We start from the raw sequence: 21,045 nt of genomic DNA on the forward strand, positions 1-21,045 counted from the left end.
GAAAAGGTCTGGAAGGAAATTCAAAGAGCTTATTCTTGAGGAACAATGGAAATTTTTTACTTTTCATTTTTAACATTTCATACTGTTGAACTTTTAATAAGAAGCCTGTGTTATAGTTCCAAATAGAGATAAATACTTCATTATTAAAAATAGATTCTCTTCCTTTTATATAAGATTTCACTATGGGTTGCCTGGGTATCTCAATCATTTAAGCTCCCAGCTCTTGATTTTTCTTGGGTCTCGGTCGTTGGGTGGTGAGATTGAGCCCTTATTGGGCTCCATGCTGGGCTGGGGCCTGCTTGGGATTCTGTCCGTCCCTTTCCTTCTGCCCCTCCCTGCCACTTAAAAAAAAAAAAAAAAAAAAAAAGACTTAACTAAGAGATGCTTGAGAAATTAAAAGCTTTTTTTTTCTTTTTTTTTTGAGAAACTGAAAGTTATTTTTAAGTGCTTGCTGAGGAATAGTGTCCAAGATGTATTAAATAAAAAGTGGAGCACACCTGGGTGGCTCTGTTGGTTGGGCTTTCAACTCTTGATTTCTGCTGGGGTCATGATCTCAGGGTGATGGGATCAAGGCCCCCTCTGGGCTCTGCTCTCAGTGGGGAGTCTGTTTGAGATTCTGTCTCCCTCTCCCTTTTACCCTCCCTGCACTTGCACACTTTCTCTCTCTCATTCTCTCTAAAATAAATAAATAAATCTTTTTTTAAAGAAACCAAGGTGTGTGAAAGTGCGTTTATGGAATCACTTGTGTTTTCGAAAGAAAATTTACATGTGTAGACTGCTGATGGGAGAAACAATCATCATCCTCTCTCCAAACAGTTAACCCTTTTTCATCCTCTAAAACCACAGTTCGAATGTCCCCTTGTCTCCCAAACATCTTTTTTGACTGAGATAGGATCCTCTACGTTATTCAGATTGTCTGCTTCTGTTAGGTCGTGTGCTACATGCTACTATACTTGTTTTTAACATGTTTCTTTCAACAGACTATAAACTCCTTAAGGACAGAATGGTATCATTTTGATCTTTTATAATTAATTACTATGTTTATCAAAGTGGGATATATGTACATACGTGAAGTTCATGCATGTTGTACTAAAACAAGCCCCTGGCATGCTTGTTCCCAACCCTTTGATCCTGTGTCAGAGACAACAACTTCCAGGTCTTTGGTATGGTCTTACTTCCCTAATTTTAAATAGTATCCCTATACTGTTCTCTTGGTTCTTTGATTTTAGGAACTATTCATTGCCTTTTTTTATGGCAGATGATGACTTAGCTTTATCTCTTATCTCCCCAATATAGTTATCACTACTTCTAGTTAAATCAGTAATTACTTTAGCAATCCATTGAATAAATTAGTGTTGCATATTAGTTTGATGCATGATGTATAAATACTAGTTTATTAAATGAATAATACTATTATGTCTTTTTATATTGGAGTACGCTTCCTGAAAGCTTTCTTAATCTTCTAGACTTTGTATTAGATTTTAAAATTTTGGCTTTCATTTTTAATTTCTTTTTTTTTTGCTGCATATTTTTAAAATTTTATTTTTTTATTTTTTATAAATATATAATATATCTTTATCCCCAGGGGTACAGGTCTGTGAATCGCCAGGTTTACACACTTCACAGCACTCACCTTAGCACATACCCTCCCCAATGTCCATAACCCCACCCCTCTCTCCCAAGCCCCCTCCCCCCAGCAACCCTCAGTTTGTTTTGTGAGATTAAGAGTCACTTATGGTTTGTCTCCCTCCCAATCCCATCTTGTTTCATTTATTCTTCTCCTACCCCCTTAACCCCCCATGTTGCATCCCCACTTCCTCATATCAGGGAGATCATATGATAGTTGTCTTTCTCCGATTGACTTATTTCTCTAAGCATGATACCCTCTAGTTCCATCCTCGTTGTCGCAAATGGCAAGATTTCATTTCTTTTGATGACTGCATAGTATTCCATTGTGTATTTATACCACATCTTTATCCATTCATCTGTTGATGGACATCTAGGTTCTTTCCATAGTTTGGCTATTGTAGACATTGCTGCTATAAACATTCGGGTGCACGTGCCCCTTCGGATCACTACGTTTGTATCTTTAGGGTAAATACCCCATAGTGCAATTGCTGGGTCATAAGGTAGCTCTATTTTCAACATTTTGAGGAACCTCCATGCTGTTTTCCAGAGTGGTTGCACCAGCTTGCATTCCCACCAACAGTGTAGGAGGGTTCCCCTTTCTCCACATCCTTGCCAGCTCATTTTTAATTTCTAAGAGCCCTTCTCTAATTGTCCTTTTTGGGGAGCATACTGTTCCTTATATTTTTTAAAATTTTATTTATTTATTTATTTATTTATTTATTGGTTGGTTTAACAGAGAGAGAGAGAGAGCACAAGCAGGGGAATCAGCAGTCAGAGGGAGAGGGAGAAAAGGCTCCCCGCTGAGCAGGGAGCCCAATGTGGGGCTCGATCCCAGGACCCTGGGATCATGACCTGACCCAAAGGCAGACACTTAATGATTGAGCCATCCAGGCGCTCCAACAGCTTTTTTTTTTTTTTTTTTTAAGATTTATTTTTTTAAGTGATCTCCACTCCAACATGAGGCTTGAACTCACAACCTGGAGATCGAGAGTCACGTGATCCACAAACTAACCCAACCCCATTGACCTCTTCTTCTGGGAAAAGACTTACATAGTTCTGTTGAGAAAGAACCACTTATCTATGGTCATATCTCTACAATTCTAGAAGCAACTGGTGTGCTTCTAGGCTAGTTTCCATTTAAAAATATATATGTATATATATTATTTACCTCTGAGGATTTAATCACTAGTTTTAAACTTTGAGGGAGTTCATAATGTAACTTTACCTCTCATTTAAAATTCAGTTAATCTTTCTGCTCTCTAGGATAAAATTTCCATGTTCCAGTTCTTTCTGGAGAGCAGTATTCTTTTTCTTATAAACCATTCTCTTCCACACTAGGTTCTTGTAATGTCCTCTTTAAATCTGTGGCTGCTTCTCCCTTCTAAATTGAAAGACTGCCCATACTTTTCACATACTTTTCATGGGTGGGGCACAGGTCTCTGAGAGGACCTAAATTAGCCTTCCCTTCCGGTCTCATTTGGTGGACTTTTAGCACATACTTGTCTAGCAGGCTCTCCTCCAGCAACCTTGCGTAAGAGAATTCGTTTCTCTTTTCTGATTTTCTCTTAAGTTAGCTCATTTTTATACTTACTGTTAAACATATTACTCAAATCCTGTAGGTTTTGGATCCTGGATCCCTACCTACACCTTTTTTGGTTTTATTTTAGTGTTCGCTTTGTTTTTACTTTTCTTGAAGTACACAGAGTACACAAAGTACTCTTTTGTGTATTTGAATGTAAACAAGTACATTTTTCTTGAATGTACACAAAGAGAGTACAATGAACTTGTACACTTTTTTTGAATGTATGCAAAGAAAGTACAATGAACTTCTGGGTACCTACTCCCCAGCTTCAGCAGCCATACTTCTTTCATCCATTCAATCATCTGTTGCATAACCCCTCTGCCACTTTCTTTTGTTGGGGTATTATAAAGTAATTTCAGTACATCTCCAAAGTCCCTTAGTTATACATCTTAAAAAAGAGAGAGTAAATTTTCTTACACATACAATGTTATGATCACACCTAAAATACGTAGCAGTACTTCCTTAACATTTAATATCTAGTCTATAGTCAGATTGCCCTAATCAACTAAATGTTGTTTATAGTTGTTTTAATCAAATCAAGGTCTCACAGTCCACTTACTGTATTTAGACTGTTAGGTTTCTTATGTTTCTTTTATTCTAAAACAATTCTTCCTTCCCTCACCACCTTTTAAGGTTCTATAGACTTGTTGAAGAAACTAGTGAATTGTGATGGAAAATATATCACTTTCTGGATTTGGCTGATTGCTTCCCATATTTAACTTGTTACTTTGTCCTATTTCCTGTACATTGGAGATTAGATCTTAAAATTGATCAGATTCAGATTCAGTTTTTGGGAGATGGGTACATAAATTACACACAATGTCTGGTTGTCCTCCTTTTAGTGGTGTTAAAGTTGATTGCTGGGTTCAAATGGTCAAAGTCTGATCCTTTTGTACTAAGTTTTCCATCAGTCTTTCACCTGGTAGTTTCACCCTTCATTGATGATCTTTGCCATTATCAATTTCATTAAATAATGATCTACTATTATCTTTCCTTCTGCATTTATTAGCTGAAATTATTCTGTATAGAAGAACTTTCTTACATCTACTAGAGCCCTTTGGCCACCCTGAAATAAAGGATATGTAAACAAAAAGTAAGATAAGTAATTCTCTTTGTTCAGTTTCAGAGTATTGACTTCATGCCCTAGCAAATTCCAGTAGTGTTCAATACATTTTTGCTTTGCTTTTTGTAGGTTGGGTGTGGATGAGGTGGTGGTATTTTAAGTATCATTGTAAACTCATGTTTTTGGGGGTTTTTTTATATATTTTTAAAGATTTTATTTCTTTATTTGACAGACAGAGATCACAAGTAGGCAGAGAGGAAGGCAGAGAGAGAGGGAAACAGGCTCCCTGCGGAGTAGAGAGCCTGACGTGGGACTCGATTCCAGGACCCTGAGATCATGACCTGAGCCGAAGGCAGAGGCTTAACCCACTGAGCCACTCAGGCGCCCAAACTCATGGTTTTTTACATATGTTTAGTGTTTTAATCAGTTGTTGCCATTATTCTTTTTGCTCAAATTGTTTCATCTTTGGTCAGTAGGAACTTCCTCAACTTAGTGCTTGAGTCCTTTTGACATGCTTTTTGACATCCTTTTGACATGTTCTTTGTTAGCTTTAGAGACTGTCTGAAGCTCATCTTATATATCTTACATATGTAATTAGCCATTTCCCCAGGGGACTTCGGTTCCCAACAGAAGAAAACGGTGAGCAGAGACCACAGTCGTGCCATTAGGACTACTTGTTGCTGCTACTAGCTTTCTTATAACCCTTTTTAGTGGGCAGAGCTAATAAATAGTTATAAGGGAAAATCTTTTTGAGTTTGTAGTAATATTGCCAATTCAAATTTAAGATGACAGGTCTATTCCTTTTGATTTTACATCTGTAACTCTTTCATACTGAAATTTTTGTTTTCTAACAACATTAACATTACTTATATGCTTTATTTATAATACATTAGTGAGATTATTAAGTGGCAGTTAAGATTGTCCTTTGTCCTTGAACACATATTGAAGATGTAAAGCCCAAATATTGTCTTCTGAAATCAGTTGGAGTATTTTCTGCGAGTGGTTATGTGACCGACTTGATTTAAAATTAGGTTCATTTATGTTAGTTTTCAATTTTTAGGGATTGTTTATTTCCCTTGTGATTTGTGTGTTGATTATGTAAAATATTTACATAATTAGAAAGACCAAAAAAAAAAAAAAAAGAAAGACAAATGTATGTAACAGTGGTAAAGCAGTCATCTCTGTCACTTCCACTTTGTTCCTTCTATACATAATGTGACCTTATAACTTATTGTCCAAACTAAGACATTTTTGAGAGTTAAACCAGGACAGTAGGATAAACCTGAACCTGAATTGACCTGAATTGGCTCAAGGAAACGGGTAAATGGTTTCATCCTACCTATACTCATTGTTTAAAACTTTCCTAGGCATTTATATTTGTTAAAAAACAAACAAACAAACAAACATTCATTTATTACAGAAAACATTGTGCTTCATGCTTTTTCTTTCTTGTTTTTGTATTTTAATTTAATTAAATGCCCTTGAACTTCTTCCATATTAATTTTTTTGGGGGGGGTACCTACATAGAAGCCCATTGTTGGCTAAAACACTTTATGTATTCATTTGTTGATAGATGGGTTATTTCCAACCTTTTGTCATTACAAATAAAATTATAATGAATAATCTTGAATCGTCAATTCCATGTAATATTGCTAGATATTATCCCATTCTCCTCCAAAAGAGTCATAATATTTGCATTCTCACCAAGGCCCTATTCCCCCACACTTCCAAAAAATTATGTTGCCAAACTTTTGTTGCTGTTATTTGCCAAAGTTTTGGATTTTGGTTAATTTGATAGGGAAATGGTGTAGTTTTAAGTTTTCATTTCTCTTATTACAAGTGAGGTTGAGCATCTGTTCATATGTTTATGGACTATTTATACTTACTTTTTTTGTGAATTGTTCATATCTTTGCCCACTTTTCTACTGGATTATTGGTATTTTTATTTATTATTTAGAAGTTTAAAAATATGTTAGGCATATAAAGCCAACATTTATGTTATAAATTTTAATTTTGTTTCCCAGTTGCTCATTTGTTTTTTAACCTTTTTTGGTTTTGTTTTTAAGATTTTATTTATTTATTTGAGAAGGGCAGAGAGAGAGAGAGTACGAGCAGGGGGAGGGAGAAGCAGACTCTCGTCTGAGCAGGGAACCCGACGCAGGGCTTTATCCCAGGACCCCAAGACTATGACCTGAGCCAAAGACAGATGCAAAGACAGATGGACTGAGCCACCCAGGCACCCTTTCTTTGCTATTTTTTATCCTGAAAAGTTTTTTTATTTTGTGTAGTCAACTTTATCAGTGTTTCCTTTCATTAGTTCTAGATTTTGAGTCGTAGTCAGGTTTTCCCCCTACTCCCAGATAGTACTTGTATGGTTTTATTTGTTTATATATCTACATATAACCCTCTAATACATTTGGAATTCATCCTGATTTATGTATGAACTATGGATCCAGTTGTTTCTTTTTGACACAATTACCACTATTCATTTAAATAGTACTTATAAAGTCATAAAGCTATTTATTTAAGTCTTTCTTCCACTGATTTGAGATGCCACCAGTATCATATGAACTTTGCTTTCATTTCTGGGTTTTCTGTGCTATGCCATTGGTCTCCATGTCTGTTCATGCATCAGAATCACACTTATTTATTTTAAAAAGCCTTATAAATGTTTTAATATCTAGAAAGACTAGACAACCATCCATTGCTTTTCTGGCCACAGTATATTAATTTCAAGTGTACATACATACATACTAGAGTTAATAAGAGGATTCTTTTCTTCTCTTTAGATTTACATGTGCTCTTTATAAAAGACTTTCCAACCAGGCTTAACTTTTGAAAACTATTTCTCTAAAAAGCTATTAAAAATTAGGCTGCTCTTTTTCCCTTGAGATTTTCTGCCCTAAAGTGCAGAAACAGACCACTTGATAATATTAAGTTTTTGTATAAATAAAATGCTCTATTTTGTATTTTGGGCATTAGCCTGCACTTTTAGAATAATGCGCAATGAAAACAAGTGAGCCTAACAACTGAAAAGGAGGCACTGGCCAGGATAGCAACTTGGCCCACCTAAACAAAATCTAACCTAAACTAAAATGGCTTCTTGCTTTGACTTCTTTTATTATTTACTTGTCTGCTTTATAGTTCCTGGCCCTTAATTCCCGTTTTATGGCTCTTTTTCTGACTTTATCCACTTAGATTAGTTTTTGCTTGTTGTATAATTTCACATAAATGGAATCATACAGTACCACATAGTGGTTTAAAATGCATTTTAGAAAATTATGGAATGATTTATAATAAAACAGACTCTACAATTAATCGTAAAAATAAAATTGTCAGTTTTTTTTACGAGCAAAAATGGGTTTATTTAGGAATAGCAGAGAATTGCAGTTTGGGATATGAAAGCCACAGCAAAACCATAGGCAAGTCCAGAAAACAAAGGAGAGGAACACTGTTTTATAGAGGACAGGGAAGAGTTAGGAGTACTCTTGTAAATAAAAAGTCTGCTGGAGTAAACTAGGAGTTGGAAGTGTAGTGGCTTCTCATTGGCTGAATTGGGACAGTCTCTCATTGTCTGGGCTGTTGCCAGGGGAGAAGAAAACTTCCCCTCTCCTGCTGGGGCAGCAAAGTATAGTCTTCTTCTTCCTTTTGGGAATTCAGTGGTGTACTGTTTGGATAATGCTGATTTGGAGATACTAGATTCTTTCTGAGACTGAGGTCACTTCTAGTACTTAATGAAAATATTATAGATTCTAAAACTAGGCCAGGAAGCCTGCTAAAAAACTACTTAGCAAGAATAACTTGAACCATTTTGCCACACCATTTCAGAGACCCCAGATCTCACCCAGGTGAGAGAAAAACCTATGAAAAGAAGATGGAGGTGTCAGGTAAGAGGCAGTGCCTGCAAAACCCAGGAAAACAAGATGAGACAGTTATGCACTTGAGACTTGGAACACAAAGTCAAATGTTGAACCTTAAGACAGAGACTCCGCCATCCTGTTGATGGCATGTTTCTTCTGTATACCTGGTTCTTTATCTGCTTTATGACTTCCTTGAACTCTGACTTTCAACTCATGGCTATGGTTCTAATACCAACTTGATTGGGGCGTGGCCCTTTCCTTTTAGGACATCCAGGCTTTTTGTTATGATTCTACCTTTTATAGCTCAGATCATATCTAGGTATATCCATTGGCTACCACACAGAATGGATTTCTGTCTTGCTTCACATCAACACTTGTTACTCTCTAATATTAGAGAACAAATATGTGCTAAGAGTTCATCCAAATCCTAGTGTGGTAAATATTTGTTTTCTTAGTTATTTTTAGACATAATTAAATTACATTCCTAATTCAGGAAAATATGAATAAAATTAGAGTACAGTGGAAAACACCTTTGTTGAAATAAATGACTTTGGGACCCTAACCAAACATAACATAATTTTTAAAAAAATGTTTATTTATTTACATTTATTGAGGTATAGTTGATAGAGTATTGCATTAGTTTTAGGTAGAAAGTATAGTGAATTGACAACATGATGCTATGCTCACTACAAGTGTAGCTACCACCTGTCACTATAAATGCTATTTCAGTACCATTGACTATATTCCCTATGCTGTGCCTTTCATCTTTGTGACTTATGCACTCCATTAAATGGAATTCTGTACCTCCCATTCCCCTTCAGTCATTTGGCCCATACCCCCACCACTTCGCCTATGGTAACCACCAGTTTGTCCTCTATATTTATGAGTCTGTTGTTGCTTTTTTGTTTCTGTGTTTGTTTTTCAGATTCCACATAGAAGTGAAATCTTATGGTGTTTGTTTTTCTCTGACTTCTTTTACTTAACATAATGACCTCTAGGTACGTCTGTGTTGTTGCAAATTCTTTTTTATGACTGAGTATAATATTCCATTAGATACATGTGTGTAAGACTACTCTTCTTCCTCCATTCATCTATCAATAGATACTTGGTTGCTTCTACATCTCGGCTATTGTAAATAATGCTGTAATGAACAGGGGTGCATATATCTTTTTTAATTAGTGTTTTTGTTTTCTTTGGCCCAGTAAATAGAATAATTGGATCATGTGTTATTTATAGTTGTATTTTTTTAGTAACCTCCATATTGTTTCCTACAGTGGCCACATCAATTTACATTCCCAGCAACAGTGCATGAGAGTTCCCTTTTTTCCACATCCTTTCCAACACTTATTTGTCTTTTTGATACTAACCATTCTAACTGATATGAAGTGATATCTCATTGTGGTTTTGATTTGCATTTCCCTCATGACTGGTGATGTTGAGCATCTTTTCATGTGTCTATTGGCCATCTGGATGGCTTCTTTGGAAAAATGTCTCTTCAAGTCCCTTGCCCATTTTTAATTGGATTATTATTATTTGGTGTTGAGTTGTACAGTTCTTTATATATTTTAGATATTCACCCCTTATCAGACATTTTATTTACAAATATCTTCTCCTCTTTGCTAGTTGCCTTTTTTGTTTTGTTGGTGGTTTCCTTTGTTTTGCAAAATCTTTTTATTTTGGTGTAGTCCTAAGAGTTTGTTTTTAGTTTTGTCTTCCTTGCCTCAGGAGACGTATCTAGAAAAATGTTGCTAAGGGCAATGTCCAAAAGGTTATTGCCTGTTTTTTCTACTAGGACCTTTCTGGTTTCAGGTCTCACATTTAGGTCTTTCATCCATTTTGAGTTTATTTTTGTGTATGGTGTAAGAAAGCTATCCAGTTTCATTCTTTGGCATGTAGCTGCCCCATTTTCCCAGCACTATTTATTGAAGAAACTGTCTTTTTCCCATTTATATTCTTTCGTGGGGGCTTGGAGGGACAGAGGCAGAGAGTGAATCTTAAGCAGGCTCCACGCCCAATGCAGAGCTCCACACAGGGCTTGATCTCATAACCCTGAAATCATGACCTCAGATCATGCTTAAACCAATTGAGCCATTCAGGCGCCCCTCCATTTATATTCTTGCCATCTCTGTAGATTAGCTGACCATATAGGTGTGACTTTATTTCTGGGCTCTCTGTTTTGTTCCATTCATCTATGTGTCTGTTTTTGTGCCAGTATCATATTGTTTTGGTTACTATAGCTTTGTAGTATTACTTGAAATCTGGGATTATGATACCTTCAGCTTTGTTCTTCTTTCTCAAGATTGTTTGCACTCTTGAAGGTCTTTTGTGGTTCCATGCAAATTTTAAGATTATTTTTCTAGTTTTGTGAAAAACACTATTATTATTTTGATAGGGATTGTGCTGAATATGTTTTTGCTTTGGGTAGTATGAACATTTTAACAATATTCTTCTGTGGTTTGTCTTTCCATTTGTATTTGTCATTTTCAATTGCTTTCATCAGTGTTTTATAGTTTTCAGGGTATAGGTCGTTAACCCCCTTGGTTAAGTTAATTCCCTAGTATTTTATTCTTTTTGGTATAATTGTAAATGGAATTGTTTTCTTAATTTCTCTTTCTGCTATATCATTATTAGTATACAGACATGCAGCAGATTTCTATATATTAATTTTGTATCCTGTAGTAAATATTTATTTTTAAATCCTTATTGACAAATACGATTTTCCATCTTTTCCTTTTAAAATACTGATAGTATTTAAGAAAACTACGCATATTATTTAGATAAATTATGGTCTCCACCAAATCCAGTTTTTGCATTGATTTAATACATATGCCAGAATTGATATGTCAAGAGATAACAAGCTTTTTTTTATTTGGTTTTATTTTGCTAAAATTATTTGATTGGCGGGGCACCTGGGTGGCTCAGTGGGTTAAAGCCTCTGCCTTTGGCTCAGGTCATGATCCCAGGGTTCTGGGATCGAGCCCCGCGTCGGGCTCTCTGCTCAGCGGGGAGCCTGCTTCCCCCTCTCTCTCTGCCTGCCTCTCTGCCTTCTTGTGATCTCTGTCTGTCAAATAAATAAATAAAATCTTTAAAAAAAATTGTTTGATTGGCTCAAATGTTTATAATTGTTACCCAACAAGTACTTAAGGACACCCAAGTCTAGAGTCATATATGCCTAATTTTCTTCAAGGATAGTCATTAAATATCCTTTACTTTCAGCCCACTGTAATGTATTACATATATCAAATATGAGTCAGAGTATAATATTCAGAAATAGTTTCTTTCTTTCTTTTTTTTTTTAGATTTTATTTAATATTTGAGAGACAGACAGACAGACATAGAGAGCACAAGCAGGGGGAGAGGCAGAGGGTGAGATGTAAGCAGACTCCCTACTGAGCTCTGAGCCTGAAGTGGGGCTTGATTCTAGGATCTGGCGATCATGACCTGAGCCGAAGGCAGACACTTAATCATCTGAGCCACCCAGAAATCCCATTCAGGAACAATTTCAATTACCAAAACAATTTGCAATTCCCAAAACTGTTTTGTTGTTGTTATTGTTGTTTTTCCACAAAAAGCTCTGTTAGGCAATTGTTTTTTGATTAAGGTGATTTTTTTTTTCCCCCAAAAAGGAATACTCATCACTTAACTCAGGTATATCTTTGAGAAACAATAGCTATACCTTTATTCCAAATTAACCTTTTTAAAAAAAATTCTCTTTTGTGATACCCATTGGATCTTATTCTTAGAAATGATAATTGACCCCACATTTCTTAAAGTAAATTGGCTTGTTATTTACAAGTCCCTTAGGTTGTCATAAAAATAGTTTTGGGGGGCACCTGGGTGGCTCAGGTTGTGATCTCAGGGTTCTGGGATAGAGCCCCCCACTGGGCTCCCTGCTCTATGGGGAGTATGCTTCTCCCTCCATCTGCAGCTCCCCCTGCTTGTGTGCATGTGCTCTCTCTCTCTCTCTCTCTCTGTCAAATAAGTAAATAAAACCTTTTAAAAAAAACAGTTTCGGGAATTGCATTATGAAATTATTTTGCTTTTATATTTGTATGTGAGCCCCAGCCAAAGCAAGGGTCCTGAATTGAAAGGATATTTTTAAAATTACTCATGTACATTAGTTCCTCTTCTATATCCAAGAAGGAACTTTGAGTTTGTTTATAGTCTATGTCCTATGTATCTTCTGCCTTTTAAAAAGACATTTTAAAAGGGGATCTTGCCCCAGTACTATGAGCACATTTTGCACTCTGATCTTGGTTTCTCACATCATTCTGTAATAAAAGGAGCCAGGTTTCTTGGAAGAACAGCTGGTTCTAACACTGAGGCAGGAAATATAGAAGATAAGTCTGGAACATGTTAAAGTGCCAAAAGGTAAGGAAGTGCCAAAAACAACAACAATAACCACAACAACAACAAAAACTCATATTGGTGTGTGTGTGTGTCAGCTTTACACAGGAACCAACTGAAAGAGCTCCTGGTGGCAAAAGCTGGAAAAAATAACCAACAGAGGGCACCTGGGTGGCTCAGTTGGTTAAGCAACTGCCTTCGGCTCAGGTCATAATCCTGGAGTCCTGGGATCAAGTCCCACATCGGGCTCCCTGCTCGGCAGGAAGTCTGCTTCTCCCTCTGATCTCTCCCTTCTCATGCTCTCATTCTCTCTCTCTCAAATAAATAAATAAAATATAAAAAAAAAATAACCAACAGAATAAAGTAGTAATGGATTATAACCAAGAGTATAAAATAGATATTCATGAATCTATATTGATATAAATAATTGATTAAATAAGTTAACTAGTGGAAGAGAAGAGACAGATCACTAAGACAGAATTCAAATAAACTATGTAGATATTCTGCCCTCGAGGGGGAGCATAATTGCACCAGGCGAGGGTGTGGGCTACTCCTAGTGACTTCCCTCTGGGAGGGTGGGAAGAAAGTGACTTTGCAGTGGAGAGATCTGACATACACTATTTCAGCCAGGTGATTAAGGTCAACAGAAGCAGTCATAAGTCTTGGGGGCAGTGTGTGCCTTCGATCTGATTTGATGAAAATAGCACTTTATCTCTATGATCTTCCTCCCAATAACCTATAACCTGAATCTTATTGTGAGAAAAACATCAGACATATTCTAAAAGCAGTGCATCCTATGAAATACCTGACTAGTACTAGTCAAAACTGTCAAAGTCATCAAAAACTAGGAAAACTGAAAAACTGCCACAGCCATGAAAAGCCTAAAGAGATATGATGGCTGAATTTAGTGCGGCATCCTAAATGGGATCTTGGAACGGGACAAGGATATTAGGTAAATACTATAGAAATCTGAGTTAAGTGCGGATATTATTTAATAATATGTATCAATATTAGTCCCTTAATTATAAGAAATGTACCATACTATATAAGATGTTAATAATAGAGGGAAACTAGGTATAGGGGTACTATACTCTGTACTGTCCTTTCAATTTTTCGGTACAAAAATTTGTTTAAAAAAAAAAGTCTGCGGGGCGCCTGGGTGGCTCAGTGGGTTAAAGCCTCTGCCTTCGGCTCAGGTCATGATCTCAGGGTCCTGGGATCGAGTCCCACATCGGGCTCTCTGCTCAGCAGGGAGCCTGCTTCCTCCTCTCTCTGCCTGCCTCTGTGCCTGCTTGTGATCTGTCTCTGTCAAAGAAATAAATAAATCTTAAAAAAAAAAAAAAAGTCTTAAGAAATAAGCTGTAGAGAGAGGTACCTGAATGGCTAAGTTGCTTAAACATCCGACTCTTGATTTTAGCTCAGGTCCTGATCTCAGGGTCTTGGGATGGAGCCCTGCTCCAGGCTCTGCACGCAGTGGGGAGTCTGCTTGAATTCTCTCCCTCTCCCTTGCTCCTCTTCCCCTCCTGGCTCACATTCTCTCTCTCTCTCAAACAAACAAATAAATAAATAAATACATCTTATTTATTTATTTATTTATTTATTTATTTTTAAAGTAGGTTATAGGGGCGACTGGCGACTCAGTTAAGCATCTGCCTTCGGCTCAGGTTATGATCTCAGGGTCCTGGGATCAAGGCCTTCTTGGGTTCCCTGGTCAGCAGGGAGTTTGCTTCTCCCTCTCCCCATTCTGCTCCCCCTGCTGACGCTCTTTAGCATGCATTGTCTCTCCTTCTTTGTCAAACAAATAAGATCTTTTTCAAAAATAGGTTATAGAGGAAAAAAAGGTTTAGAGGAAATAAACTTTTAAAATAAATAAATAAAAATAAATCAATTAATAATAAATTAAAATAATAAATAAATAAAATAACATGGACAATATAATCCTATATAACAGAAATTTTATTCATGTATCTAATTGTCAAAATAAAGAGACTTATTTAAAAGAAACTTTCTGGGGCACCTGGGTGGCTCCGTGGGTTAAAGCCTCTGCTTTCGGCTCAGGTCATGATCCCAGGGTCCTGGGTTCGAGCCCCACATCGGGCTCTCTGCTCCGCAGGGAGCCTGTTTCCCCTCCTCTCTCACTGCCTGGCTCTCTGCCTACTTGTGATCTCTGTCAAATAAATAAATAAAATCTTAAAAAATAAATAAATTTAAAAAATAAAAGAAATTTTCTTAGGATTTTTATGTTGGAAGTACATTTAATTTATAGATATATTTTTGGAGTGCTGATACAGTTTTAATATTGAATCCTCCTACCCATAAGCATGGTATTGCTTACTCTTTAATGTCTATATGTCTTTAATATCTTTCAATAATGATTTACTATTGTCAAAACAAAAAAATTAAGTTTAAAATGTTAATCCATGCATTAAACAAAGGATAGTAGTTTCGTTTGTACTGTAAAATTTGGGAAGATCAGATGAGATTCTGCTATTGAATGGATTAATTATAGACATTTGTAACTTGATGCTTCTTTAGTTCAAGATGTCTTGATTATTAGGCCGGGCATTCCATATATACTAGATGACTTCCTAAAGAATTTTGTCTAGTGAAGCACTTTTTAATTCTTTAAAATGTCAGTGTAGCAGTATCTGGCTTTCAGGTCTGTGCTTTGTGACCTAATACATTATATGGCTTCTTATATGTTACACATTATATGTTACTCAGCTTCTTGTGAAGATGAAGGCAAAGATAGTATCATTCTAAAATTGTATAACAAAGTAGCTTTCATTTGTAGCTATTACAGTTATCACTCTTAAGTTAGTAAACGATGTTGGATTTAATAAATAGTTATTTACAACTACTAATTTTTTATGATCTCTATAAAAATAATTGGGCTTGGGCACAAAGCTGTATTCTGTGAACTCTGAATTCTCTCTTGGATTTAGCCAGACCATCCATCTAAGAACTAGACTATATTGTTAAAGCCCTTCTTAAAACTGCCTCTGCACTACTGTACTTGGCATTGTGCATTGAGTCTGCCTTGAGAGCATTGTATTGCTATGACAACTCCTGAGAGGACAGATGGTGGTGGGATTTTTATGTTTATGAAAACAGGGCATGGGTTTTAAAAGATTAAGGAAAGCTGCTCTAGACAATGACATATCCCCATTTCTCAGTTTCAGTCATTACTTATCTCACCAATGTTGTTTTTTGTATCACTATATCTTCTGCATATCATCAGATAAATTGTTTACTTTTTTTTTAATAATCTGTAATTTTGAAAACAATAGGAGTTTGTTTGCAAGAAAAGATAATTATAGTATTAACTAATTATTGGTTCTTTTTAAAACTATACCTACCCACAGGGGATTCTCATTTACTTTCTATATTCATGCTGAGGAAACTAAGAGATGAGAACTTCCATCCATTCTGATTTCCCTCTCAAATGAGGTCTATTTGGTCATATGCTCTGAATCCCATTGCTCTTTCTGGATAACTGTAGGGCACATTCTGCCTTAGAGATCTAGCTACAATGGCCACAGTCTCTTTCCATCTGTTCTTCTAATGCAGCTGTTCCCAAACTTTTTTTTTTTAATCTCAGAACTCCTTTATACTCTGAAAAATTCAATCTTTTTTTAAATTTCATTTTTTATTGTTAATACCCTGCTTACTTTACAAACATATTTCAGATAGCTTTCAGTACAGAAAAGATACTCCCCTAATGAAACACTCTGAAGCAAAAGAAAAAATATGACTCAGAGGATGAAAACCAGAAGCTAATTACAACAGAAACCTAAGCTGAGGGATACTTAATTTTTGTATTTCTTTTTTTTAATTGTTTAATAAACATATAATGTATTATTAGCCCCAGGGGTACAGGTCTGTGAATAGCCAGGTTTACACACTTCACAGCACTCACCATAGCACATACCCTCCCCAATGTCCATAACCCCACCACCCTCTCCCTACCCCCCTCCCCCCGGCCACCCTCAGTTTGTTTTGTGACATTAAGAGTCTCTTATGGTTTGTTTCCCTCCCGATCCCATCTTGTTTCATTTATTCTTTTCCTACCCCCCAAACCCCCCACGTTGCATCTCCACTTCCTCATACCAGGGAGATCATACGTTAGCTGTCTTTCTCTGATTGACTTACTTTGCTAAGCATAATACCCTCTAGTTCCATCCACGTTGTCACAAATGGCAGGATTTCATTTCTTTTGATGGCTGCATAGTATTCCATTGTATATATATACCACATCTTCTTTATCCATTCATCTGTTGATGGACATCTAGGTTCTTTCCGTAGTTTGGCTATTGTGGACATTGCTGCTATAAACATTCGGGTGCATGTGCCCCTTCGGATCACTACGTTTGTATCTTTAGGGTAAATACCCCGTAGTGCAATTGCTGGGTCATAAGGTAGCTCTATTTTCAACTTTTTGAGGAACCTCCATGCTGTTTTCCAGAGTGGTTCCACCAGCTTGCATTCCCACCAACAGTGTAGGAGTGTTCCCCTTTCTCCACATCCTCACCACCATCTGTCATTTCCTGACTTGTTAATTTTAGCCATTCTAACTGGTGTGAGGTGGTATCTTGTTGTGGTTTTGATTTGTATTTCCCTGATGCCAAGTGATGTGGAGCACTTTTTCATGTGTCCCTTGGCCATCTGGATGTCTTCTTTGCAGAAATGTCTGTTCATGTCCTCTGCCCATTTCTTGATTGGATTATTTGTTCTTTGGGTGTTGAGTTTGATGAACTCTTTATAGATCTTGGATATTAGCCCTTTATCTGATATGTCATTTGCAAATATCTTCTCCCATTCTGTCAGTTGTATTTTGGTTTTGTTAACTGTTTCCTTTGCTGTGCAAAAGCTTTTGATCTTGATGAAGTCCCAATAGTTCATGAAAAATTCAATCTTTAGTCATCTCTTACTTTGGTTGAAATTATAAAGAAAATCCAACCTCACACAACTATGAATTGGTAGAAAAAAGTAGCTTAATAGCTTTTCCAGGGGCACCTGGGTGGCTGAGTGGGTTAAGCCTCTGCCTTCAGCTCAGGTCATGATCTCAGGGTCCTGGGATCGAGCCCCACATCGGGCTCTCTGCTCAGTGGGGAGCCTGCTTCCCCCCCTCTCTCTGCCTGCCTCTCTGCCTACGTGTAATATCTCTCTCTGTCAAATAAATAATAATATCTTTTTAAAAAATAGCTTTTCTAGATAATTGTGTATATTCTTCTTTGATTCTACACCAAAACTGGACAAGTGGTAATTTCCTGTCTCAAGAACCAGCTGTATGATTTGATACCCTGCTCCCTCTCTCATTCTGAAGTTCCAAATAAACTAGATTAAAAAAAAAAAAATTGGAGAGATTCTCTCTAGAGAAATTGAAGGAGTTACCAGAAAGGACTAGAAGCACTGGTGTGTTGTTGGCAATCCAGAGTTAAGCCCTCCTCCAAAAAAAAAAAAGAGAGAGAGAGAGAGAGAGCTCATTTAGGCATTGCAGGAGAGGTAGATATCTCTAGCCTAATATCAGACATTCGAGCAAAGTAGAACAGGTACCTTGAAGGAAAGAACAAGGTAAAACAGCAGACCAACTTATCATGGAGGAAATCTTTAGGAAATAAATCTTTAAGAAAAGTAATGGCTATATTTTAGAAGAATTTGAGAAAATATATCTGAATTATCAAGAGCAAGAAAGCATTTGCAAATTTAAAAATTGATTAGAGGGTGCCTGGGTGGTTCAGTTGGTTAGGCAGCAGCTGCCTTCCAGTCAGGTCATGATTCTGGAATTCCGGATCAGTCCCACATCAGGCTTCCTGCTTGGTAGGGAGCCTGCTTCTCCCTCTGACCCTCCCCCATCTCATGCTCCCTCTCTCTCTCTTTCTCTCTCTTTCTCTCTCAAATAAATACAATCTTTAAAAATAAATAAATAAAAATTTGATTACAGAAGTTTTCAGTTAAGAGAGGTTGAAAATAATACTGGAATGTCATAGAAATATAGAGCAAATTGACCGAAAATGACAGGAGGGGCGCCTGGGTGGCTTGACTGGTTAAGCATCTGCCTTTGGCTCAGGTAGTGATCCTGGGATCTTGGGATTGAACCCCGCATCAGGCTTCCTGCTTTGTGGGAAGTCTGCTTCTCCCTCTGTCTCTGCTGTTCCCTCTGCTTGTGTTCTCTCTCTCATTCATTCTCTCAAATAAAATATTTTTCTTAAAAAAGAAAAAGAAAATATGACAGGAAAAAATAGATACTCCAGGAAAGAATAAAAAATAGGAGGGAGGAACTTGTCAAAGAAATAATAGAAGAAAACTTTCCAAAGCTGAGAAGAAAAAAAAAACATGCATCCTTAGGCTGAAGAATCTACAGAATGCTGAGCAAGATTAATAGAAAAGACCTACATCTAGATACAGCCTCAACAATTTTATTACTTCCAAGTCATAATATTCTGAAAGATCTCAGAAATAACTAGAGTTTATGTACAAGAAATAAGAATTACACTGTCGGGGCACGTGGCTGGCTCAGTCAGTAGAGCATGTGACTTTTGATCTCAGGATCGTGAGTTCAAGCCCCACATTGGGTGTGGAGCATACTTAAAAAAATAAAAATAAGATAAATCGGGGCGCCTGGGTGGCTCAGTGGGTTAAGCCTCCGCCTTCGGCTCAGGTCATGATCTCAGGGTCCTGGGATTGAGCCCTGCATCGGGCTCTCTGCTCAGCAGGGGGCCTGCTTCCCCCTCTCTCTCTGCCTGCCTCTCCACCTACTTGTGATCTCTCTCTCTGTGTCTAATAAATAAATAAAATCTTTAAAAAAAATAAAAAGTAAAATAAAATAAATCATGAAAAAAAAAACCTGAGTTAATAAAAGAAGAATCACAGTGCCGTCAGACTTCTCATCACTGTCCCTGGACCAATGCCTCAAGTGCACAGTTGGAAAATTACTTTGAACTGACCAATTATTGATCAAGACTATGAATGTAAAACATTTTTCGACAGCAAAAACTCAAAGTTACTTCTCACACACCAGATTTGATACGATATCAAGCAAAATAAGGCAGAAGACCAAGAAAGAGAAGAACATGGGTTGAGTGAAATAGCTTTAGCCAGAAGTTGATTTAAGGACAGTTGTAAGCTGATAACTAAATTGAAGACCGTTCTGTGGTCAGTCAGGTGTGGCCTCAGAGGAGGCACAAGAAAGCCTCAAGGAACGAAGTTTATTATAAATCACAGGTCTCAGAAAGGGGGCCAGTCACTGCATGCTGGCAGGATCACAAAGAAGCACCAGGTTTTGGTCAAGTGGCAAAAAGACAGGAGCAAGAGGAAAATCTGGGCCAGAATCTTCAGTGGGCTTCCACAGGAAGGTCAAGGCAGGACAGAGCAAGCAGTTTCGGTCTGGCTAGTTTGAATCATTCCCCGGGGCTCCAGGCTCTGCAGGTGGTCTCCAGTTGCTTTATTCTGGGCGTGGCAGGCCTGGCGTTGTTACAAGCACAGGCCTCCTGGGTTGCTTGGGCTGGTGGAGGAAGTGTGGCCCAGGACTGGTCAGTTTGCATATACTAGGCCTACTCCTGGCTGAGCCCTTTGCTGGTTCCAGGAATTAACAAACCCAGGAAGCAGTCTCTCCCCAGCCAGAAAGCTTTTTATAAGAAGCTGAAACATCGTGAAATACAGAAAATTAAAAACATAAATAATACAGAGACTTAAGAGGATGCTAGCCTGCCTGAAGCAGTAAGTGAGGGCCCTGAGAAGTATCTCTCGAAGAAGAAAATGAGTTCCATAGGGTATCAGCAGAATAATTTTTCAAGATGTCTTATAAGCTTGTTATTTGTGGTAAATACACACACACACACACACACACACACACACACACACACACCCCAAGAAAATTCCAAGTTTAGGAATAGCAAGAAAATACAAAAATTCAACAAGAAAATTAGGCCTAGGAATTAAATATGGCAGTTGGTTTGCTGTTATGAAAGTGTTCACATAAAAAGAGAAACAGAATAGCATGGGGAATTCTTATAGACCCATCACTGGATCCAACAGTTATAGAAAATATGGGTCACCTGGGTGGCTCAGGTCATGGTCCCAGGGTCCTGGGATCGAGCCCCACGTCGGGCTCTCTGCTCAGTGGGGAACCTGCTTCCCTTCCTCTCTCTCTGCCTGCCTCTCTGCCTACTTTTGATCTCTGTCTGTCAAATAAATGAATAAAAATCTTAAAAAAAAATGCCACAATTGTTTCATCTATCCTTTCTCCCACTTTTTTCTGACTTGGCTTAGAAATATTTAAAAGCAAATTATAGACAGTAAATAATATTTACCCCTGTATCCTTCAGTTTCAATCTCTAAAAGAAAATAAAGACATTTACTTTTTTAATAATAATCCCATTAGGAAACCTACAAAATTAATAATAATTTCTTGGTATAATCTGACATTCCAGTTCATAATCAGGGTTCTCAGTTTGTCTCAAAATGTATTTGTATAGTTGATATGTTCAAATTGATCCAAACAAGATCCTTGCATGGTATCTGGTTGTGTGTGTGGTTTTTTTTTTCTCATACCATTTGACATA

At 37.2% G+C, this 21,045-nt stretch overlaps 1 protein-coding gene across 2 annotated transcripts in view; it reads left to right on the forward strand.

The window, feature by feature from the left end:
• Positions 1–21,045, forward strand: part of TWSG1 (twisted gastrulation BMP signaling modulator 1) — a 63,175-nt gene that overhangs the window by 33,118 nt on the left and 9,012 nt on the right. The gene's annotated exons all lie outside the window — the stretch shown is intronic.

This window comes from Lontra canadensis, unplaced genomic scaffold, assembly GCF_010015895.1.
Source record: "Lontra canadensis isolate GAN:19392208 unplaced genomic scaffold, GSC_riverotter_1.0 scaffold57, whole genome shotgun sequence".
Taxonomy (NCBI): Eukaryota; Metazoa; Chordata; class Mammalia; order Carnivora; family Mustelidae; genus Lontra; species Lontra canadensis.